This window comes from Apium graveolens, chromosome 3, assembly GCF_009905375.1.
Source record: "Apium graveolens cultivar Ventura chromosome 3, ASM990537v1, whole genome shotgun sequence".
Taxonomy (NCBI): Eukaryota; Viridiplantae; Streptophyta; class Magnoliopsida; order Apiales; family Apiaceae; genus Apium; species Apium graveolens.
This window is the reverse complement of record NC_133649.1, coordinates 100,739,951-100,765,440: the sequence shown is the minus strand read 5'-3', so window position 1 is coordinate 100,765,440 and position 25,490 is coordinate 100,739,951. Positions and strand designations below refer to the sequence as shown.

Here is a 25,490-nt window from a genome sequence, read left to right as displayed (position 1 = left end):
TGAGTTTAATTAGACAATAATTTAGTCTGAGTCTCTGTGGGAACGAACTATAAAGTATTCTATATTACTTGCGAACGCGTATACTTGCGTGAATATTAGCGCGTGTTTTCGCCCTAACAAGTTTTTGGCGCCGCTGCCGGGGACTCGACGTATTTGTTTAGTTTATGTACTTACCATCATTGGTCATTAGGACTCAGTGATTAGGACGTAGTAGTTAATTATTATTTTCGGTTGTGTTTCAGGTACTTTAGCAAGCATTTATGCAAACTCGTTCTCGTGCTCGCAAGAGGACTTTAGATACAGCTGAGGAGACAGACGAAGTTCTTGATATTCCGGAGAAGTTAGATTTTGAGGATTCGGATTCAGGAACTGAGCAGAAAGAACCAGTAAACATGGGAGATCGTATTGTTCAAGCTGATCCAGCCCTTATGGATTTTTCTCGGCCTAAAATTGATGACATTCAGTCAAGCATCCTTCATCCGGCTATTCAAGCTAACACCTTTGAAATCAAGCCGGGCACTATTCAGATGGTGCAGAATTCTGTTTCTTTTGGAGGAGCGGCAACTGCAGACCCCAACATGCACATAAGGAATTTTGTCGAGATCTGCAGCACTTTTAAGTACAATGGCGTGACTGATGAGGCTATCAAGTTGAGGCTTTTCCCATTCTCACTGAGGGACAAGGCTAAAGACTGGTTACATTCTGAACCAGCAGGGTCCATCACTACGTGGCAAGATCTTGCACAAAAGTTTCTGGTGAAGTTTTATCCAATGGCAAAGACTGTTGCTATGAGGAGTGCTCTTACTCAGTTTGCGCAGCAACCTACAGAATCTATGTGCGAGGCTTGGGAACGCTACAAGGAAATGTTGAGAAAATCTCCACATCATGGAATGCCGGATTGGATGGTGATCACTGGTTTCTATAATGGTTTGGGGGCCCAATCTCGGCCCATGCTCGATGCAGCAGCTGGAGGCGCCTTATGGGCTAAAAGCTATACTGAGGCGTATAATCTTATAGAGACGATGGCTGCAAATGAGCATCAAAACCCAACTCAGAGGATGATGTCAGGCAAGGTAGCAGGTATTCTGGAAGTTGATGCAGCCACCGCTATTGCAGCCCAGCTCCAAGCGCTATCAATGAAGGTTGATTCTCTGGCTACATATGGAGTTAATCAAATAGCTATGGTTTGTGAGCTTTGTGCAGGTTCTCATGCTACGGATCAGTGTTCTCTTGTCAACGAATCTGTTCAGTATGTGAATAACTATCAGTGACAACAGCAGCCTGTGCCAGTAACCTATCATCCTAACAACAGAAATCATCCAAATTTCAGCTGGGAAAATAATCAGAATGCTATTCAGCCACCATATCAGCAAGGAGTGAGTAAATAATTTAACCCACCTGGATTCCAGCAACCACAACAGTATGCTACAAGGCAATCATATCCTTAACAGGGAAGTACATCTGCACCTACTAGTGCTGATTTTGAGGAACTTAAGCTGTTATGCAAGAGTCAGGCGGTTTCTATCAAGACCTTGGAAAATCAAATCGGTCAATTAGCCAATGCAGTGCTCAATCGTCAACCTGGCACCCTTCCCAGCGACACGGAAGTACCAGGCAGGAAGGAAGCTAAAGAGCAAGTCAAGGCTATTACCTTAAGGTCTGGAAAAGTTGCTGATGCTGAAAAGGCAAAAGAAGGAGAAGCTGAAATTAGAGATGAAGAATCTAAGCAAAAGGAGAAAGCGGCGGAGCCAAGGAAGACTACTGTTGAACACACTCTGCCTGAGGCTAATACAGGGGAGAAACAGCTCTATCCTCCACCACCTTTTCCTAAGAGATTGCAGCAACAAAAGCTGGATAGACAGTTCGGGAAGTTTCTGGAGGTGTTCAAGAAACTTCACATCAATATACCTTTCGCTGAGGCTCTGGAGCAAATGCCTAGTTATGCGAAGTTTATGAAGACTATTCTTTCAAGGAAGGTGAAACTGGATGACCTTGAAACCATTGCTCTCACGGAAGAATGCAGCGCTGTTCTGCAGCAAAAGTTACCACCAAAACTGAAAGATCCAGGAAGCTTCACCATACCTTGCACCATTGGCAATCTGACTTTTGACAAGCGCCTTTGTGATTTGGGAGCAAGCATTAATTTGATACCGTTGTCGATCTTTAAAAAGCTGGATCTGCCTGATCCAAAACCCACATACATGTCGCTACAATTGGCTGATCGTTCCATTACTTACCCAAGGGGCATAGTGGAGGATGTGCTCGTCAAGGTGGATAAGCTCTTCTTTCCTGCAGATTTTGTTATTCTGGATTTTGAGGAAGATAAGAAGATTCCCATAATCTTGGGAAGGCCTTTCTTGGCTACTGGCCGTACCTTGATAGATGTGCAAAAAGGTGAACTTACTATGCGGGTACAAGATCAGGATGTGACCTTCAACGTATTCAAGGCAATGAAATTCCCTACAGAAGATGAGGAGTGCTTAAAAGTGGATGTGATTGATTCTGCGGTTACTTCGGAACTCGATCGCATGCTAATGTCTGATGCATTGGAAAAGGCCTTAGTGGGGGATTTTGGCAGCGATGAGGAAGATGGCAACGAGCAATTACAATATCTGAACGCTTCTCCCTGGAAGCGAAAGCTGGACATACCGTTTGAATCTCTTGGTACTTCTGACCTTAAGAATGCTGAAGGAAAGCTCAAACCATCAATAGAGGAAACACCTACCTTGGAGCTCAAGCCATTACCTGAACACTTGAGGTATGCTTTTTTAGGTGATTCATCTACGTTACCTGTTATTATTTCATCTGACCTTTCAGGTAGTGCGGAAGACAAGCTCTTAAGGATTTTGAGAGAATTCAAATCGGCTATTGGATGGACCATAGCAGACATCAAGGGGATAAGTCCTTCATATTGTATGCATAAAATTCTGCTAGAGGAAGGTAGTAAGCCAACTGTGGAACAGCAGCGAAGACTGAATCCTATCATGAAGGAGGTGGTGAAGAAAGAAATTCTGAAATGGCTAGATGCAGGCATTATTTATCCTATTTCTGACAGCTCGTGGGTGAGCCCCGTACAATGTGTACCTAAGAAAGGAGGTATCACTGTGGTCGCAAATGAAAAGAATGAGCTCATCCCCACTCGAACAGTTACAGGATGGAGAGTATGTATGGATTATAGAAAATTGAACAAAGCCACAAGGAAAGATCACTTCCCTCTTCCATTTATTGATCAGATGCTTGACAGGTTGGCGGGTCATGAGTATTTTTATCTTCTGGATGGTTATTCAGGGTATAATCAGATTTGTATTGCACCAGAGGATCAGGAAAAGACTACCTTCACTTGTCCATTTGGCACGTTTGCTTTTCGCAGAGTTTCATTTGGGTTATGTGGCGCCCCGGCCACTTTTCAGAGATGTATGATGGCTATATTCTCTGACATGATTGGAAATAATGTCGAAGTGTTCATGGACGACTTCTCCGTCTTTGGACATTCATATAATGAATGTTTGAATAATCTACGCGCCGTACTCAAAAGGTACGTGGAAACTAATTTGGTGCTCAATTGGGAGAAATGTCATTTTATGGTGCGTGAAGGCATTATTCTTGGGCATAAGGTCTCTAACAAGGGTCTGGAGGTGGACAAGGCCAAGGTGGGAGTCATTGAAAATCTTCCCCCACCTAATTCTGTGAAAGGAATCCGTAGTTTTCTTGGTCATGCGGGTTTTTATCGGTGATTCATCAAGGACTTTTCAAAGATATCTAAGCCGTTGTGCAATTTGCTTGAGAAAGATGTGCTTTTCAAATTTGATGATGAATGTTTGGCAGCATTCGAGACTCTCAAGAAGAGTTTGATCATTGCACCAGTTATTACAGCACCAGATTGGACAGAACCATTTGAGATGATGTGTGATGCGAGTGATTATGCGGTAGGTGTAGTTCTGGGACAGCGCAAGAAAAATCTCTTCCATGTGGTCTACTATGCGAGTAAGACTTTAAATGGGGCCCGATTGAACTACACCACTACTGAGAAGGAGCTTTTAGCTATAGTCTTTGGTTTCGAGAAATTTCGATCTTATCTACTTGGTATGAAAGTAACAGTATTCACTGATCATGCGGCTATTCGCTATCTAGTTTCCAAGAAGGATTCGAAGCCGAGACTCATTCGTTGGGTGCTTTTACTTCAGGAATTTGAGTTAGAGATCAAGGATAGGAAAGGTACTGAGAATCAAGTAGCTGACCATCTCTCTAGGTTGGAGAATCACGATTCTACTTCACAAGATAGGACGTTAATCAATCAATCTTTTCCGGATGAGCAGTTGTTCGCAGTTCAGGAGGAAGAACCATGGTTTGCGGATATTGTAAACTATCTCGTCAGCAATGTAATGCCTCCTAATTTGACATCCGCTCAAAAGAAGAAGTTTCTGCATGAGGTGAAGTGGTATATGTGGGATGAACCATATTTGTTTAGACAGGGAGCTGACCAGATCATCAGGAGATGTATCCCGTTCTGTGAGACGGAGGGGATATTACGAGACTGCCATTCCACGGTTTATGGTGGACACTATGGTGGTGAGAAGACGGCAGCTCGTATTCTGCAAGCAGGTTTTTTTTGGCCTACTTTGTTCAAGGATGCTCATCAGTTTGTTTTAAGGTGTGATCGTTGCCAAAGAGTGGGAAATTTGACAAAGAAGGATGAGATGCCATTAAATGTGATGCTTGAAGTCGAGGTCTTTGATGTTTGGGGAATCGATTTCATGGGGCCTTTTATCTCGTCTTGCAATAATCAATACATCTTGCTGACAGTCGATTATTTCTCAAAATGGGTAGAAGTTAAAGCTTTACCGACAAATGATGCAAAGGCAGTGCTAAATTTTCTTCATAAGCAAATTTTCACAAGGTTTGGAACACCTCGGGTAATCATAAGTGATGAAGGATCGCATTTCTGCAACCGTAAGTTCACTTCTATGATGCAGCATTATAATGTGAATCATCGAGTAGCTACTACCTATCATCCGCAAACAAATGGTCAAGCGGAAGTGTCTAATAGAGAGATAAAGCGCATTCTAGAGAAGGTTGTTTATCCGTCAAGGAAGGATTGGTCTTTAAAGCTCGATGAAGCTGTTTGGGCTTACAGAACAGCATACAAAACTCCACTTGGTATGTCACCGTTTCAGTTGGTGTACGGTAAGGGATGTCATCTACCTGCGGAGCTTGAGCATAAGGCCTACTGGGCATTGAAGAAGTTGAACCTGGATTTAGATGCAGCTGGTAAGAAAAGAATGCTTCAGCTTAATGAACTTGATGAATTTCGACTTCAAGCGTACGAGAATAACAAAATGTATAAGGAAAAGGTGAAGAGGTGGCACGATAGGAAGCTACATCCTAAGTTATTTGTGCCAGGGCAACAAGTTCTCTTATTCAACTCTCGGCTCCGACTTTTTCCTGGGAAGTTGAAATCAAGGTGGTCTGGACATTTTATTGTCAAAACTGTGTTTCCACATGGAGCGGTGGAAATTTTTGAGAATGATCCGGACCAAGCATTCAAGGTTAACGGTCAGCGGTTGAAGCACTACTATGGGGACATGGCAACCCGAGAAGTGGTTAGTGCCATTTTGTTGACTACTTGAGAAGGGTAAGAAACGTCAAGCTAATGACGAAAAAGAAGCGCTGCGTGGGAGGCAACCCATGAATTGTTGTGACAGGAACCCTTAGAAGTTAATAACCTATCCAAAAACACAAAAAAATCAGAAAACAGGGGCTGAAATTTTTTTTTTTCCAGTGACCCCCTGAGCGCCCGCTCAGCATTGCTGAGCGCCCGCTCAGCTTTGCTGAGCGACCGCTCAGGGGTCGAGTACCAAAAATTTTTTTTTTACAGTTCAGAAAAAAAAAACAGTTGTAGCCCATAAACCCACGATTTGTTCCCACTACCCCATCATTTTAACCCTTAATTCCCAAACCCTAATCTAATCCACACCCTATATATACATACACCTATCCTACATATCTCCCACAAAATTCCTACACTTAAACTCTCTCCCAAACACCAAAACTCAGTTCTTACATATTTTTTTCACGAATCAATGGCACCCAAGAGAGCACACACTATTGACAGCAGCAGCACAGTTCCTACTGCTGATTCATCGAGGGGTACTGCTGCACGGCCTCAGTTAACTGACAGAGCTGCGGAGGAGGAGTACACTAGGCTTTTTGGGAAGCCGATTCTGAAGGAGAGAGGGTTTTTACCATCGGGGAGGGATGGTGAGTTACTGCCCATGATTGCAGAGAAGGGGTGGATAGCTTTCTGCGAGTCGCCTGAAGCAGTGCCGATGAGTGTGGTTCGCGAGTTCTATGCGAACGCGAAGGCCGAAAAGAATGGGTTTTCTGTGGTCCGAGGGCTGACAGTTGATTATCACCCTGCGGCGATTCGCCGTGTGATTGGACAGCGAGAGAGGAAGCCCGAGGAGGAGAACTGGAATGAAAAGACTGCTGAGGACTTTGACTTGGATTTGATTTGTGCGACTCTCTGTCGACCGGGCACAGTTTGGACCTTCAGGACCGACACTAATGAGTATCGTCACTTTCCGGCGATCGCCATGAACAGGTATGCCCGTGCATGGAATGCATTTATTTGTGCTAATATTTTGCCTTCTTCGCATGCACACGAGGTCACAGTTGAGAGAGCACAGTTGTTGTGGGGAATTCTGAATGAGGAGTACTATGTGGACCTTGGTGAGTTTATCTACCAAGGAATTCTGAAGTTTTTGAGGGGAGTGAAGCATATGAACATCCTTATGCATCCACGGTTACGAAGCTATGCCAAGCAGTGAGAGTGAACTAGCCGGCTCATGAGCAGTTGCAGTTGCCGGCAGCTCCGATTGATTCTGGCACTCTGAATGGGATGCAGGAGTGGACCGGTGGTGAGCCTGAGGAGCATGGGCTGGGTTATCGTCTTCCAGGAGGGCGTCCAGCACGAGGTGCTACTATGGCTAGGCCAGGGCGTGATGAGGCTGGTTCTTCAAGAGCTTAGGAGGGTGTTGGGTTGGCTGATGCTCAGTATAGGAGGCTTTTACGGCGGATGGATGCCATGTATGAGACGCAGAGCAGGTTTGCTCAAGAGCTCACCCTTGCGTTAGGGACTGCTTTTCGGGGCCTTGGAGCTGATATCCAGTGGCCAGTTTTTGGTGAGGACTCTGTATACCCGCCGCCTGATACTCCACCCACTGAGGGTGATGATGATGATGACTCCGAGTAGGTATACCCTGTGTTCCTTTCTACTACCTTCACTGAGGATAGTGAAGATTTTAAGTTTGGGGGTGGTAGTCAAGGAATATTGTGTGTGTGTCATATAGCTGCATATTCATGATAGTTTAGTTCATATAGTTGCATAATTTATGCCATATAGTTTTTTTGTTATGTATGTCATGTAGCTCATGCATTTACCATGATCCCTTTTGCAATGATTTATCGACTAAATTGTGATATTGATGCGAGTGTAGTGATAGCATTAGAGTGATATTAAGTCGAGGTTGATATGCATGCTAGGATCACTTGTAATTCCACTAAGTCTTAGAGAATGCGTAAGGGCTAGATTGTTGTTATGATTTGGTTGTTTTCGAGGTCAATCTACTTATTATGCTTAGAATTCGATAATAGGTTCTTAGTGATAAAGGCATGAAAAAGAAAAAAATTTGGAGAAAAAAAATGGAATTTGTTGCTAGTTGTGGCTAGGCGTCAAATGGCTAGTAGCCAGCTCGCATATGGTGCGAGTAGTCTAGGGTTGAGCAAGATGGATCGAAACGCACTTGCTCAGAAGTTATAAAAAAAATTAGTTTATGCATAATTGATCTAGAGTGGGCTCTTTGGTATTCGAGTTATTAAGTTCTTAGGGGACTTTGTGCCTAGTGACCTAAGGCTTTTAGAGTCTGGGATCCGCTAACCTAACGCTCGTTACATGGATACCATTGTATAAGTCTTTTGTGGACCTCACTCATTGCACGGTCAAATAAGCATTTGTGTTATGAATAAAAAGCACGATTCCGTAATAAGCTCCAGAATTCTTGTAGTGTTGTATATCACTTTGTGCCTAGAATTTTTTATTCTTTGTATAATCATTGGATTGCCTTGAGGATAGTCTAGTCATAATAATTGGTCTAGTTCTGAAGCATATCTGTTAAGCATTTGCACACACCACGTTTCTGGCTGTATGTCCGTTTGCATGAGTTTATTGATCTTTAGTTGTCTAACTGCATTCGTTGAGATGTTGCAATTTGGTTGGTTAATCGTAGTAAGGGGGATCGCTGCATTTTCATATAGATTGCATTCATGCATGTTTTTTATTTGTTTTTGAGTCTGTGACGCTTGAGGACAAGCATCGATTTAAGTTTGGGGGTGTGATAAGTGGCATTTTATACCACTTAGAACGTCTTAAAATGGCTTAAATTGGTGTCTTGAAATCAAGTATTTTATGTATTTGATGCGTTTTTCTAGTGTTTATGCATTTCAGGATATTAGTTGCATTTCGGGGGAGGAATCATCAAGAATAAGCCTTGGCATGTGTTCACCATTGCGAAAGGAAAGAATCGGGCAGATTACGGCGAAGAAACGGAGCAAAATCAGATTTTTTTCCAGTAGAGGTCTGAGCGCCCGCTCAGCAAGCTGAGCGCCCGCTCAGCTATGCTGAGCGGCCGCGCAGGGTCGGGGAAAAAAATATATTATTTCAGGACTTCTACTTCTGTTTGGTTTCCACTTCTATGTAATCTGAGTTTTATGGGACTATTATATAAGTAGATTTGAGACATTTTCACAAGGGGGGATTGAAGAAGATCGTGTTTTTACGCAAGGAGCGAAGGAGATAAGGAAGAAGACCGATTTAGCACACCGCAATGAAGAGGAAGCATATCTTCTTGTGATTCTTGTTTCGTTGTAACGTTGGATGCTAGTTTTCTTGCTTTGAACTTATTTACTCTTGTGACGTACTCTGTTTTAATATAATTAGTTTAGTTATTATTTTCTTGTGTTTGTTTATCATGATTTCATATGAACCCATGATGACGATAAGTGCTATTATGGGCTAATCGTGATCATGGGGTTGCGACGGATTTATTATGGAATTCTTTAGTTAATTGTTTAATACTTTAGTGTGTGATGATTGTATAATATCTAGTTAATTGTTTAATACGTAGTCGTCTTATGTGCGTCGCGAACATATAAGATAGGGTGTTAATCTCTTGTGAAGTGACGATGGATCTTGAGATTTAGAACTTGCCATGCTAGCATAGGTTCATGTACGTTGTGCATGATTAGTGGGTAACTCTAACAGTTTTATTTGCCCTATGTAATCAAAAGGAATAACTTGTGCTTAAATCGTTGTGTTGTCAATTTCTGTAGACATATAGGAACTCAACATAATTGATGACTATTCAACTTCTATCTTAATTGTGGATGCTTGGTAGAATGGTATTAGTACAATGAAAGTTGGCTTTTATCAGTTTCGTGTTATTCCATTAATATCATCACTGTCACATGCTAAAGGTAATAACAATGGCTATTGAAGGAAGTAATAATGAAGTTGTGATCTCATGAGTGTTTTATTGTTGATCAAATTGAAGTGTTAGTTAAGTGATTAATTAAGTAGTTAATTGTAGTTAATATTTAATCAACAATTTTAAGTGTTAGTGTCTTAACATTGAGAAGTAATCATACATTGGTGAGTGAGTTTAATTAGACAATAATTTAGTCTGAGTCTCTGTGGGAATGAACTAGAAAGTATTCTATATTACTTGCGAACGCGTATACTTGCGTGAATATTAGCGCGTGTTTTCGCCCTAACACTCGTCTGCTATGGGGTATTCTTCAGGGTGATTACATTGATTTGGGGATGGTGATATATCAGGGGATTTTGAGATTTTTGAGAGGAGGTACTACAGGTGTTAATCCGTATGTGTCTGTTGTGACGAAGTTGTGCATGACGGTTGGTGTTCATTGGCCAGCACATGAGCAGCTGCAGCTTCCTAGTGCTCCTATTGACAGTTCTACGCTGCAGAGCATGCAAGAGTGGTATAGAGGGAAGCCCGATCCCAAGGGGCTTGGGTATTCATATGATCATCTTTCAGGTGGTGTGCCTATGGAAGCAGCTACGGCAGGAGGTTATCAGCATGCCCGTCGAGCAGCTTGGAGAGCTCGGTATGGAGAGAAGGCTGGTTCGTCATAGCAACAGCAGCAACAGGAGCAAAGAAGGGAGCTGGTTTGAGTTTGACGCAGTATAGGCGTCTTGCGAGGAGGATGAATGCGATGCACGACATCCATAGTCGGTTTGCACACGATCTCACCCAGGCACTTGGGACAGCTTTCAGAGCCACCGGTGTTGACACCCAGTGGCCAGTATTTGGTGAGGATTCCGTGTATCCGCCTCCGGACACGCCTGACACTCCACCTGTTGAGGGTGAGGATTCTGATTCGCAGTAGGTATGCCTGATTCCTTACTATTACCTTCACTGAGGACAGTGAATATTTTAAGTTTGGGGGTAGTAGTTGAAGGAATATATTTATGTGTGAGTCTCATATAGTTACATGTTCATGATAGTTTAGTTCATATAGTTTGCATATTTTTCCATGTAGTTTTTATTTTATTTTATTTTATTATTTTTGGTAGTTTTATGATATTTTGTTCATGTAGTTTCATGCATTTGCATTATGACATGATCCCTTAGATAATTTTTCCGATTGATTGGTGATGTTAATGCTAGTGTAGTGATGTCGTATTTAGTAATGTTGAGTCTTATTGGATTGATTTGCATGCTAGAGACACTTGTATTTCACTAAGTCTTAAAGGTTGCTAGAGTGCTAGATCATGGTCATGGTTTGTTTGTTTGTCAAGGTTTAATCGCTTGCTTATACTTAAAATTTAGGATATTCTCTTAATAATAAAAGACATGGATATTTAAAAGTTGGAGAAAATTGGATTTCATTGCTAGTTGTGTGGATAGGTGTCAAATGGCTAGTAGCCGGCTCATATTTGTATGAGTAGTCTAGGGTTGAGCGAGATGGAGCGAAATGCACTCGTTCAGAAATTCGAAGAAAAAAAAGAAAGAAAAAAAAGATAGAATAAGTGTTATGTATAATTGATCACGAGTGGGCTCTTTAGTACTCGAGTTATTAAGTTCCTAGGGGATTTGTTCCTAGTGACCTAAGGCTCTTATAGTCTGGGATCCGCTAACCTAACGCTCGTTACATGGGTACTATTGTTTAAGTCTTTTGTGGACCTCACTCATTGCACGATCAAATAACCATACTTATGTTGTTTTATTGTGAATAAAAGCATGAATCCATGTTAAGCTCCTATATAAGAATGGAAGTGTAATAATTTATTTTGAGTCTAGTTTTTATTCTATTTATTAGCTTGCAATTGTTTTGATAAGTAGAGAATCATGATTGTCGATCTAGTTACGATAATACATCTGTAAGCATTTGCACACACGCACGTCTCTGGTTTGTAGGTTGATTTGTGAGATTTAATTGCTCTTTATGTGAATAATTACATTTGCTGAGATGTTGCTTGTTGATTGGATTAGTTATTCTATGGGGATCGTTGCATTCATGCATTTTTATTTCTTGTTCTTTGAGTTTGTTTATGCTTGAGGACAAACATCGATTCAAGTTTGAGGGTATGTTGAGTGGCATTTATGACACTTTATAATGCTTTAATAAGCTTTGAATTGATGTGTTTGTACTCAGGTTGTTAAGTGTTTTAACGTGTTTTCTAGTATTTTTGCATTTCAGGCATTAATCTGTGAATCAGGTGAATTAGCATTGTTTTAGTGCTAATATAGTGTCCAGGTGGTGTTGGAATAAAAGCTCGCAAAGTCCGGCTCGAGGCTGCAAGAAAAGGAAAAAGAAAAGAAATAATATTTGGCAGAAGCCCAGCACGCCCGCGCTGATCAAGCGCGCGCCCGCGCCAGAACTTCAGAGAGCCAGCGCGCCCGCGCTGATCAAGCGAGCGGCCGCGCCAGGTTGGGATGCAGAATTCCTGTTTTGAATAGAAGACTGATTTTTTGGGGTTCTATGCTGATCAGGGCTACTATATAAACAACTCTAGGTCATTTTTAATAAGAAGAGAGACACTTCAGAGCTAAGGAGAAGACGACAAGAGACCTATAGCACGAATCAACAAAGGCGAAGACGATCTAGTTTATTCTTGTGAATCTTTGTTCTGAGTTGTAATTTTGGATACTCGTTTCTTATTTTGTTGAACCTATACTCTTGTGTTATACTCTGTTATTCATTCATTATAAAGACTATATTTGTGATATCATGTTTTCATGGGAACCCACATTGATGATGAGTCTGATTATGGGCTAATCGTTGTCGTGGGGTTTTAGCGGATTTATTTATTGATTTCTTTAGTTAAATTGTTTCGATGCCTTAGTATGTGGTGATTGTATGATATTCTAGTATTGGTTGCGCGTATTCGTCTTCTGAGCGTCGTGAACTTATAAGATAGTGTGTTAATTCTTAATGAAGTGAAAGTGAATTTAAGGATTTATAACTTGCCATACTAGCATAGGTTCATGTATTTGTTATGCATGATTCGTAGGTAATTTTAACCATCTTACTTGCCCTGTATAATCAAGATAGATAACTTACGCTTAAACCGTTATGTTGTCAAATTCTATAGACATATAGGGTCTCAATATAATTGGTGTCTATTCAGCTTCCATCTCTTTTGTGGATGACTGGTAGTATGGTACTCGTGCAACGAAAGTTGGTATTTATCAGTTTCGTGTTGTCTGGTTAGTGTCATCACCATTGCATGCTAAGGTTAAGGACAATAAGGCTATTGAATGAAGTAATTAATGAAGTTAGGATCCCATATTTGTCATATATATTAATTCAGTCAATATTAATCTCGAAGTTATAATTATTAGTTTAATCCTTAGTTATGAACAACCTCAATTTTTTATCGTCTTAGCATTGAATAATAATCATACATTGTTGCTTAAGTGCGTGAATTAATTAGTTAACCAATACAGTCTTTGTGGGAACGAACTAGAAAAGATTCTATACTACTTGCGAACTCGTATACTTGCGTGTATTATTAGCACGTGTTTAGCGACTAGCATCTGCATTTTGTACTTGATGTTCATATCGAGATCTCCAGTTTGTTGTATAGAGAACTGACATCTCGATAAGTATAATGGCTTATCGAGATCTCTTAGTTCTCTATAAGTTTCTTTGACTTGTCGAGTTCTCTGTAAGTGAACTTGGCTTATCGAGGTCTCCAAAACTCTGCGTGTAAAAATGACTTGTCGATATCTCTGAGATCTCTATAAGCATTTTGAGTTGTCGATATCTCTAAGATATCTAATGAGAAATTGACTTGTCGATATCTCCAATCTTTAATCTTCATTATGACTTGTCGATATCTTTGAGTACTCTATATTCAAAATGACTTGTCGATATCTCAGAGATCTCTATATATATTTTGACTTGTAGATATCTCTAAGATCTCTAATGAGAGATTGACTTGTCGATATCTCCAATCTTCATATCTTCATTTGACTTGTCGATATCTCTGGGGCTTCTCTATAAGCCAATTTGGACTTCTCGATAAGTCATTCTGGAGTTCTCGAATGAATTGATTTGTGAATTGTAGATATCTTGACTTAGAACATTTTTCCTAAAATAGATTTATTCAACTCCAAGATTCTTCACCTTTTCTCTGAGGCATGACCTTGTTGATCTTCTTCCATAGTTTATTCTTAGACTTGAGCCTGTTCACAGAAAAATACTCCACTCTGATGTTTAACATTTTTACAGACTCAAGTAATACAATACAAAATACAGATTTAGACTATCATACAACTAATCTTAGGGTTGTCAATATGACTTAGTCTTGTAATGATACATGCATGTCTTGTACAACAATCTCTCCCAATTTGTGAGAAGATTGTTTATCACAAATTTATGCCTGGTAACAAGACAAACCCCAAGTTATAATAAAACAATAAGAAATTACATAAAATTGACAGAGCATAAATACAACTGTTATACACTAAATGATTACATGAGTTTGATATGTATATTCATCACATGAAATTCTCATAGCCTGATTCCTTTCTAATGAGGTCCTTTAGATTTACAAGTACTTGAAGTTCCTCTATGATTTGTGTCCTTCTTAGAGCTTCCACAAGCTTGAGCCAATCATCTAGTGAATATCCATTCAAGTAACCAACTCTGAATCTTCAATATCTGCTAACGTTATGTTCTGAAAATGTCCATCCTTAGAGATTTTGCTCATCCCCTTTGCCTTGAGCTCATTTGATCTTTGTTCAAACAATTCGATTTCTTCTGCATATTTTCTATCCTTTTCATCCTTTTCATCCTTTGCTTTTGCTCTTTTTTCATCTCTTACTTTCAGCCATACACACAACACAGCCCTCCATGCTCTTGTACTAGTGTCCTTATCCTTCATCAAGCTAATCACCCTCTTGATTTCCGTGTTGAAAGTGTGTCCATTAAATCCCTACCAATTAAAGTGTAGGAGCCATCTTGATAATAAATTCTGACTTCCCTCAATGATACAACCCAAACTTTGACCATTTCTTCAGCTAATTGTTGAAAGTAGTCATCATCTGTGATGCACTAGTTTAATGGTAGAAAATTAGTTTGATCAAAGCAATTCCAGATAACCCTTTCTTCAATTTACAGCTTCTTTGGTTTTCTCCCAACAATGTTGAAATGAATTTTGATAGGTGGATTAAATAAAGGTAGGTTTGAGATTTTCTTTATAGTGATTTTGCTAGAGATGATTGGTATCTTAAGTAGAGTGTTTGCAGTTTGTTTATACAGAAGTTTAGGCTTAGAGGTCAAGGGTAGTTGAATGTTTGAGCTTGTAGGTTTAGTGGTTTGAGAGATTTGGATTTGGATTGGTAGGACATTCTGTAACACCCCCGGATCCGGGGTCGGGGATCCGGGTCGTCACGATCTTTCTTTCCACAATATCACTTAACTTAATTAATAATAAATAGCCTCATGCTGTGACCCCACACTAACACACACCACAACACGTTATAGTCTCAGAGATGAAACTGAGATAAGTACAAGTCCTTGAATCCATAATTTAAAAGTTATTACAACCCAAAATGGTTACTTGATAAGTTTACAGTTAATTGCCATTATCTGCCACAAGTTATAATTATACATAATTGATTCCCAAAAATAGAATGCCTGATCTACAATAGATCTACCTCTGCTGCTATAGCAGCTACAATATCAACGGGAAGACGCGGGACGCTTCCCACGTGCTTGCGCTGGGTCTACTTGAGTCTGGCCATCTTTCCTAACTGTTGTTGTGTGATGAAGAAATGAAGCAAGAGTGAGCATTACAGCTCGCAGGATAATATATAGTGTAAACTATAATGCAAGTATCTAAATGGATAACTTACTAGAAACCTTTATCAAGTGTAAGGTAATTACTTACTGGATATAAGCTTAAAGGAAGATGAAGTTACCAATTACTTCACTATACTTATATATTTTGTAAAACTACTTGAACTATCACCGTTCCAAGTATAATAAGTTTTCGAAGTTCATCACATAGGCGAGACTACCACATAAGACTTGCATAGATTCGATCTTTGAAATATTATTGAATAAAATGAAGCTACGAGATACTTCATTAAGTCCCGATATATATATACACCTATATATATATCTCATACTTTCCTTGGAACCCTCTGTTATGAAAAGTATAAACAGAGTTATAATATCCAATGAATTTGGAAAGAAGAAAACCTTGGCATAAACCGGATATCTTGCTGATCAGGCAAAGATACCAATAAGTAACCTTTTCTACTAGTAGATGGATGAATCCCCCACCGGTCATCACCCTGGCCTCATTAGGACCTTGTGATGGACCGCCACCCGGCCTCTTACGCGTTGATGGGCTGCCACCCAGCCACTTACACTTTGATAGACCGTACCCCGGCCTGTCGCTTATGCCGACTCAATTAGATGGACTTATTTCCCGAGCGTTGGATAAGTAATCAATTAATTTATCAAAACAGCAACCCTGTTGCGAATATAAAATATACCACAGAGCCGGATCCCTCAGGTTTTGAGCGAGTATTTAAATCCCCTTCGAAAGGAGGATCTTAAATATAAAAATGAGTTTTGGGATCCGCCCTAACTTTTAAAAATCATTTTTAAAGACTCGAAAACATTTTTAAGAATGTTTGGAGTAATGCTGATTTAATAAAATAAATCAGTCCCAATATATTAGAAAATATCTGAATATTATTATTTAAATAATATTCCCATAAATATAATCCTTATAAAGATAATTGAAGTAGAAGTTTTAAAACTTATACTTGAAATGAATAATAAATAACCAAAGATATACTTATACGAAAATACAATCTTTATTTAAATAATCGAAAATGAGTTTGATTATCGAAACATTATTCTTTAATAAAATAAAGAATATTATTCAATAAATAAGCGGAGTCATAAGTCCTCGAATGAATATTCAAAATAATATTCATTAAATAAAATAAATGGAGTCATAAGTCCTCGAATGAATATTCAACTAATATTCATTATTTAAAATAAAGTTATCGAATAAACCTTATTCGATTAATAGTTTTGAAAACTATATCTATATATATATATAAATGTATATATATAATATACTCGGGAACATCGACTCCCGGTTTAGAAAATATTCACCTTTGGGTCCCCTATACTAAGGGTATACGCAACTACTGCTTATCTGTAGCATAGGTATTATGCAACTTATAAGCATTTGAATTAACAATTAGATATCAAGATTACGAAACAGGCATGCATATATACCATATCAGCATGCTCCAATATATCGCAAAATTTGCTAATAACAATCATGCACTTATCACAAGATAATGCATATACATATATTTACATCATAACAACAGTATAACGGGTAGAAAACTTGCCAGAGTGACTGGGGGTGATAAAAGGCTTAGGACGAGTCTGGTAACCTATAAACAACATATAAGTTGGAATTAAACCAAAGTCGCTTAATAATCTATACTTTAACCAATTAGACCCTAACGTTCGCTTTTGCGCTCAACGATTCACTTAAGTCGCTCGAGAACCCTTGGCTCCACCATTTTTAATAAATTAATCATTAAGAATTTTAAGGCGATTCTTTCGCGAGTACCCTACCAACTGCCTAATCCACTTTACATAATTGTTTCATACTCTAGTTAGTCATTTTAGGACCTTAACCAAGGTTTCAAAGTAAGGCGAGGGGTAATGGTTCGTTCGTGAAATGCCATTACTTAAAACGGTCGTTTCTCCTAAACCGTACATCGGATTTAAGCGAACCACATATCAAAACGAAGCTCGTAACATGAACTATCTAATCATGGCAATGGTCAAAACCTAACAGTGAGTTCACGGGTCCCTGAAGTTAAGAACAAAAACAGTCTAAACTAAATCGGGCATTACGACGGCTATGTTTACACGATTTAGCAAATTTAAACCACTCCAAATCAATCCACAATCATTACTACAACCAAGATCCATCCATACTCTACTACAACAGCCCCAACATCTCAAGATTTCCAATTTATACTACTCTCAATCATGAACTAAAAGCTTATACTTAAGTTCATTAACTAATAATCAAGATTTACAACTTCAAAAACATTACAAAACCAACCCAACTCTAAATATACAATAATCATGCTTCTCATGAACTATACTACTCATAAAAAGCTCTTAACATTCAATAATAAGGCTAGGTTAAGAGATTCTACCTTCCTTGTGAGTAGGAGTAACTAATGAGCTTGAAACAACCTTTGGAAATCCTTACTAAAGCTTTATCTAAACAAAAACACAAGATCAAAATTTCAAGTTCTTGAAAACACTATTCACTCTCTTCTTCCATGAATTATTGGAAGAGATTATGAATGAATGGAAGCTTAGATTCATAGGATATCTATATCTATGTACAAGGAACCTTGGATAATTACCTCACTAATTATCAAAGCTTGGAACTTAAATTTGGATTTTCTTTTCTTTGAAAAAGAAAAGAGGCCGAAAGCTTCTTGTTAGAAATGCAAAGTCAACTTCTCAAATTTGATTTTGTGTTATGATTATTGTTGGCTTGGTTGCTTCCTTTTGTTTTGTTTATTTAAATTGTTACCATGGTAAAAATTGTGTGGCTTATAATCAACCAACAAATCCTTCCCATTTGGTCATGCTTATGTCATCCACTAATGTCATCTTCCCACACATGTCTTCTTCTTGTTGGTGTGATGACATCATCATCACTAACCTCTTTGATTAACTCCTAATTGCTTGGCTAATGATTGTTGATCTGTTATACAGTTTGCTTAACTTTCGTTTTCGTTTATCGTTTGAGGCATCATACCCGGGATCTTATTACTTGGGTTCCCTTAACCTTTCTCAATACATTATATTCCTTTTATGATCCTCTCTTATAATCCTTGAATTTAACTCCTTTTTATGCTGTTACCTTATACTCAATTCTTTCGGTATCTGGTGGATTTTTGGGAAAAATCAAACTGTTCGAATTTGGATTCTGACGATATTTACATACACTTATATACCATATAGAGTACTAATAAGATCTCAGAATAACAATAAAAGAACCTCTACAAAGTGAGGCATGAAAAGTTTTCTTATTCAGCAAAATCACTATTCATAAGGGTTACAAAAGTCCAAAATTTTGGGGTTATTACAGCTCCCCTCCTTAAAAGGATTCCTTCCCGGAATCAGATAGAAAACAAATGGGGGTACTTTTCTAGCATTGCGCTCTCTAGTTCCCAAGTTGATTCTTCCACATTATGATTCTGCCATAGCACTCTGACTAGCTTGATCACTTTATTCCGAAGCACCTGCTCCTTCTTATCCATAATCTTTACTGGTTTCTCCACGTAATTCAGATCTGGTTGCATATCCACCTGCTCGTACTCCACTATGTGTCTGGCATCCCGATGATACTTCCTTAGCATTGACACATGGAACACATTATGAACTTGTTATAGGTTCGGGGGTAAGGCTAGCTCGTAAGCTAACTTCCCAATCCGTCTTAGTATCTCAAAAGGTCCAATGTATCTTGGGCTTAGTTTCCCTTTCTTTCTGAACCTCATTAATATCTTCCAAGGGGATACTTTTAGCAGTACTAAGTCCCCTACTTCATACTCCTTGTCATTTCAGGCTAGGTCTGCATATTTCTTCTGCCTGACTTGGGCTGCTACCAGCCATCCTCTGATGAGATCCACTATGTCTTTGGTCCTTTGGACCACTTCGAGTCCGAGCATCTTCCGTTCTCCTACTTCATCCCAGTATAAGGGAGATCGACACCTTCTTCAGTATAGGGCCTCATAAGGCGGCATCCCGATGCTGGCATAAAAGCTATTGTTATAAGAAAACTCGATCAACGGTAAGTGATCATTCCAACTTCCTTTAAAGTCTATTGCACAGACTCTCAACATATCCTCTAGTGTCTGGATGGTCCTTCACTTTGCCCATCCGCTTGGGGATGGTAAGCGGTACTCATGTTTAATTTGGTCCCCGCACATTCTTGAAAGCTCTTCCAAAATCTGGAGTTGAACCTGGGGTCTCGGTCTGAGATAATGGATGCTAGGACTCCATGTCGCATCACTATTTCCTTAAGGTAAATGTCCACCAGTCTGTCGACCGTGTATCTCTCATTGATAGGAATGAAATGAGCTGACTTTGTCAGTCGATCTATAATCACCCATATGGCATCATGATTGGCTTTCGTCCTCGGTAAGCCGACAACAAAATCCATGACTATCTATTCCCATTTCCATTCGGGAATCTCCAGGGGTCGTAAAAGTTCACTGGGTCTCTGGTGCTCTGCCTTTACTCTTTGGCAAGTCAAACATTTGCTTACCCATTCTGCTATGTCCCTCTTCATGTTGGGCCACCGGTAATACTCCTTCAAATCCCTATACATCTTGGTGCTTCCCGAGTGAATGGAATACCTTGAACTATGGCTTTCATCCAAAATCTCGTCTTTAAGTTCTTGAAAATTCGGAACCCAAATCCTATAGGAATACCTCATTATCCCCTTATCATCTCTCAGTATGGATCTCTTCTCCAGTCATTGACTATCTGGCTTCATTCATTACTTTTTCTTGGCACAATCTAATCTTTTCCAATAACTCTGGCTGCATCAAGATCTCAAACAACTTTTCAGTTCCGGCTCCAGTTACCTTTACTTCTATTTCCATTCTCTCAAAATCCCTTATCAATTCCTCCGAAGTCATTATCATTCTAAGTCTTTCCTTCCTACTAAGGGCGTCAGCCACCACATTGGCTTTCCCTGGATGATAGAGAATCTCACAATCATAGTCCTTGATTAGTTCTAACCATCTCCTCTGGCGCATGTTGAGCTCTTTCTGCGTAAATATGTACTTGAGGCTCTTATGGTCTGTGAAAATCTCGCACTTCTCTCCATACAAGTAGTGCCTCCAAAATTTTAAGGCAAAAACTATTTCCACGAGCTCAAGGTCATGAGTAGGATATCTAATCTCGTATTCCTTCAGTTGTCTCGACGCATACGCAATCACCTTACCGTGCTGCATAAGCACACACCCTAATCCTCTGTGCGACGTGTCACTATATATCACAAAATCTCCTTTTCTGTCTGGCAATGCCAACACCAGAGCCGTTACCAACCTTTTCTTTAATTCTTGAAAACTGTTCTCGCATTTTTCCGTCCATTCAAACTTCTCTGTCTTACGAGTAAGTCGTGTCAAAGGGGCTGCGATCTTCGCAAAATCCTGTACAAATCTACGATAGTAGCCGGCCAATCCTATGAAACTCCTTACCTCTGGGGGTGTGGTTGGCCTTTCCCAATTTGAGACCGCCTCTATCTTGGAGGGGTTGACCAATACTCCTTCTTTATTGATCACATGTCCTAAAAACTGTACTTCATTCCGCCAAAATTCACACTTCGAGAATTTGGCAAATAACTGTTCCTCTCTGAGTATTCCTAGAGCTATCCTCAAATGCTCTGTAAGTTTTGCCTCTGTCCTTGAGTAGATTAAAATATCATCGATAAAAACTATCACACACTTATCCAAGTACTTCTTGAATACTCTGTTCATTAAATCCATGAAAGCCGCTGGGGCGTTGGTCAATCCAAAGGACATTACCAAGAAATCATAGTGCCCATACCTGGTACAGAACGCGGTCTTGGGAATATCTTCGGGTTTAATCTTTAGTTGGTGATACCCAGTTCTCAGGTCAATCTTGGAAAAGTAAACAGCATCCTTTAGTTGATCAAACAGTTCGTCTATTCTGGGTAACGGGTACCTGTCTTTATGGTTAGCTTGTTTAACTCTCGGTAGTCGATGCACAGCCTCATACTCCTATCTTTCTTCTTAACAAATAACACTGGTGCTCCCTACGAAGACACATTGGGTCTTATCATACCCTTATCCAAAAGCTCTTGTAATTGGGTAGCCAATTCCTTCATTTCTAATGGGGCTAATCAGTAAGGTGCCTTTGAAACTGGCGCCGTCCCTAGGGCCAACTCAATAGCAAATTCAATCACTCTATCGGGTGGTAATCCCGGAAGGTCTTGTGGAAATACATCTTCAAATTCGTTGACTACTGGAATATCTTGCAAGTTGGGCACCTCCTTCTGCGTGTCCACCACATAGGCTAGGTAAGCCTCACTTCCTTTTCGTAGCATCTTATTGGCCTGGGCCATGGTCAAAAATTTCTGCGTCTGCCTCTTTCCTCTAAATATGACTTCTTTCTTCCCTGGGATATTCAACTTAACTTTCTTCCCTTTACAGTCTATCTGAGCATCGTTGCTAGATAGCCAGTCCATTCCCAGAATTACATCAAATTCCCCTAATTTAAAAGGAATCAGATCAACACTAAAAGATTGTTCCCCTATACCTAACTCACAGGCGGGGTGAATCTGGTTAACAGGAATAATTTCATGGTTGGCTATATCTACTTGTAAGAGTTCTATCAAGGGTTCAGCCTTAAGTCTTAATTTATGCGCAAAGTCCTTTGATATAAAAGATTTAGTTGCTCCAGAATCAAATAAAACATTTGCACTGACTGAATTTAGAGAAAGGGTACCTGCTATCACATCTGAGTCTTTCATAGCATCTTGGACTGTCATGTTGAAAGTCCTCGCAGTAGGTGGCTTATTAGAAGCAGCTCTGCTTGCTCCTGAAGCTACTGGTTTGTTCATTGGGCATTTCCTCTTCCAATGACCCGGGCGTCCACACTGATGACAAGTGGTGGTTGGGAAGTGAATGGGGGTTGGCAAAGTGCACTTGTCCGAATAGTGACCTTCTCAACCACACTTGAAGCAGATTACCAGCTTTCCTTTACACTCTCCAGTATGCATCCTTCCACAAGTGTTACAGGCTGGTAATGGGGGTCGAGACTGGTTGGAATAGGACCTTCCTGACTTCTGGCCGCTCTGGCTCACATTCACACTCATCGGCCGCTTAAACCCAGGGCTCCTTCCCGGTAGGGACACTACTCCTCGATTAAATCTAGTTGGGAAGCTCCCTCCTGCGGAACCTCCACCCATGCTCATACATTTCCTCTTTATTCCCTTCTCCTCTCTTTCCTTCTGTATCTGTTCACTTCCGGCTTCTGCAATTGTTTCTTTTTGTACCAGAGTGGCATAATCAGTAAGCTCAAGGATTGCCACACTATTCTGAATCCACGGTTTCAGTCCCTGCTGAAACCTCCTAGCTTTCTTTTCCTCAATGCTCAAAAACTCCGACACAAACCTTGATAACTTAGTAAATTTTGCTTCGTACTCTGCCACAGATAAGTTATTTTGCTTTAGCTCCAAGAACTTGAGCTCCATCTGGTTCTCCATAAACCTCGGGAAATATTTTCCCAAAAACAACTGACTGAACCTCTCCCAGGTTATAATAGCATATGTCTCCATGTTTTTCTTGGCCTCCCACCAGTAGTTAGCCTCTCCTTTCAGAAGGTAGGTAGCAAATATAGTCTTCTGTGCCTCATCGGTACTCAGAATCTCAAAGAATTTCTCCATTTCCTTTAGCCATGACCTTGCCTCAACTGGGTCGGCTGATCCGTGGAACTCAGGGGGCTTAAGGGACTTGAAAGCCCTGAAAGAGTTTGCCACAACATTGTTATTTCCTTGAGGGGTGGGTTGGGTTGACGATCCAAGTTCTGCCTTAGTAGTTGCATGAACTGCCCCATGGGATCCATGTTTGGGTTTGGTACTGGTTGCTCAACCTCAGTTTCTCCTTCTTCAGCCTCTATCTCAAATCCTTCAACATCAAATGTTTCCTCCTCCTCTTCATACAGGGAGTCATTGTAATAACCCCAATTTTTGGAATTTTTGAAACCCTTATGAATAGTGATTTTGCTGATTATGCTGAATAAGGAAACTTTTCATACCAAACTATGTAGGGGTTCTTTTATTGATCTTCTGAGATATTATTAGTACCCTATGTGGTATATAAGTGTATGTAAAGATCGTCAGAATCCAAATCCGAACACTTTAATTTTTCCCGAAAATCCACCAGATACCAAAAGAATTGAGTATAAGGTAACAGGATAAAAAGGATTTAAATTCAAGGATTATAAGAGAGGATCATAAAAGGAATATAATGTATTGAGAAAGGTTAAGGAAACCCAAGTAATAAGATCCCGGGTATGATCCCTCAAATGATAAACGAAAACGAAAGTTAAGCGAACCGTATAACAGATCAGCGGTCATTAGTCAAGTAATTAGAAGCTAATCAAAGAGGTTAGTGAGGATGATGTCATCAAACCAATAAGAAGAGGACAAGCATAGGAAGATGACATAAGATTGATGACCTAAGCATGACCAAAAAGGAAGGAAGTGTGGTTGATTATTAACCACACAATTTTACATGGTTAAAAGGGTAATTAAACAAAACAAAAACCTAGCAACCAAGCAAAACAAATCACAAACACAAAAACACATCTTGACTTCATTTTTCCAAGAGAAGCTCTCGGCCCTTTTCCATTTTCAAGAAGAAAAAAACCCAAATCCAAGTTCCAAGCTTCATTAATTAGTGAGGTAATTATCTAAGGTTCCTTATGCATAGATATAGCTATCCTATAAGTTTAAGCTTCAAATTACTTCACAATCTCTTCCTAAAATTCGTGGAAGAAGAGGGTGAATAGTGTTTTTCAAGAACTTAAAATTTTGTTCTTGAGTTTTTGTTTAGATTAAGCTTTGGTAAGGACTTTCAAGGGTGATTCCAAGCTCCTTAGTTACTTTTACTCACCAAGGAAGGTATAATCTCATACCCTAGCCCTACTTTTGTATATTTAGAGTTTTTGTGTTTGGAATGGTTCATGAGAAGCTTGATTATTGTGTATTTAGAGATGTGTTGGTTTTGTGATATGTTTGGAGTTGTAAATCTTGTTGATTAGTTAAAGAACTTATGTAAGCTTTTAGTTCATGATTGGGAAGTAGTGTAAATTGGAAATATTGAGTTGTTGGGGCTGTTGTAGCATTTTATGTATGGAGTTTGGTTGTATGGTTTAATTGTGGTTGATTGGTGGTTGATTTGGAGTAGGATAAAAATTGGTAATCGCGTAAACATAGCCGTCGTAATGTCCGAGTTACTTTAGAATGTTTTGTTCTTAACATCAGGATCCGAGAACTCACTGTTAGGTTTTGACCACTGCCATTATTAGATAGTTCATGTTACGAGCTTCGTTTTGATATGTGGTTCGTTTAAATCCGATGTACGGTTTAGGAGAAACGACCGTTTTAAGTAACAGCGTTTCGCGAACGAACCATTACCCCTCGCCTTACTTTGAAACATTGGTTAAAGACCTTAAATGACTAATTGGAGTATGAAACATTTATGTAAAGTGTATTAGGCAGTTGGTAAAGCATTCGCGAAAGAATCGCCTTAAAACTCTTAATGGTTAATTTATTAAAAATGGTGGAGCCGAGGGTACTCGAGCGACTTAAGAGAATCATTAAGCGCAAAACGAGCGTTAGAGTCTAATTGGTTAAAGTATAGATTCTTAAGCGACTTTGGTTTAATTCCAACTTATATGTGGTTTATAGGTTACCAGACTCATCCCAGGACTTTTACCACCCCAGTCGCTCAGGCAAGTTTTCTACCCGTTATACTGCTCATCATCATCCTTGTCATCTTTTGAGTTGAACTTTGTAGTTGGCAACATGGTCTCTGCATTCTTTAGATATCTCCACAACATCCTAATCATTTCCATATCTTTAGCTGTTTTGAAGTTCTTTCTCTTTAGATCAGTCTCTAATGCCATTATTAATCTTGTATTTGCCCTTACATAGTTTTTGGGTTCTGTGAAGTATCTGCACTGCTTAGTTTATGGACAAATGGAGGCCACCCCCTTGCTTGTATATAGATAGGCTTCAGGAAAGCAACTATCTGAGCTTGCTTGAGTTCTTGGAGCAGTTAAGTGTCATCTGG

The 25,490-nt window shown here is 39.7% G+C and overlaps 1 non-coding gene across 1 annotated transcript; it reads right to left on the bottom strand.

Annotated features, from left to right (window-relative positions):
- Positions 1-785: 785 nt before the first annotated feature.
- On the bottom strand, positions 786-892 carry LOC141716059 (small nucleolar RNA R71). The gene has a single exon (XR_012572791.1). It is a non-coding gene; the product is annotated as a small nucleolar RNA R71 (small nucleolar RNA).
- Between the last annotated feature and the right edge of the window lie 24,598 nt (positions 893-25,490).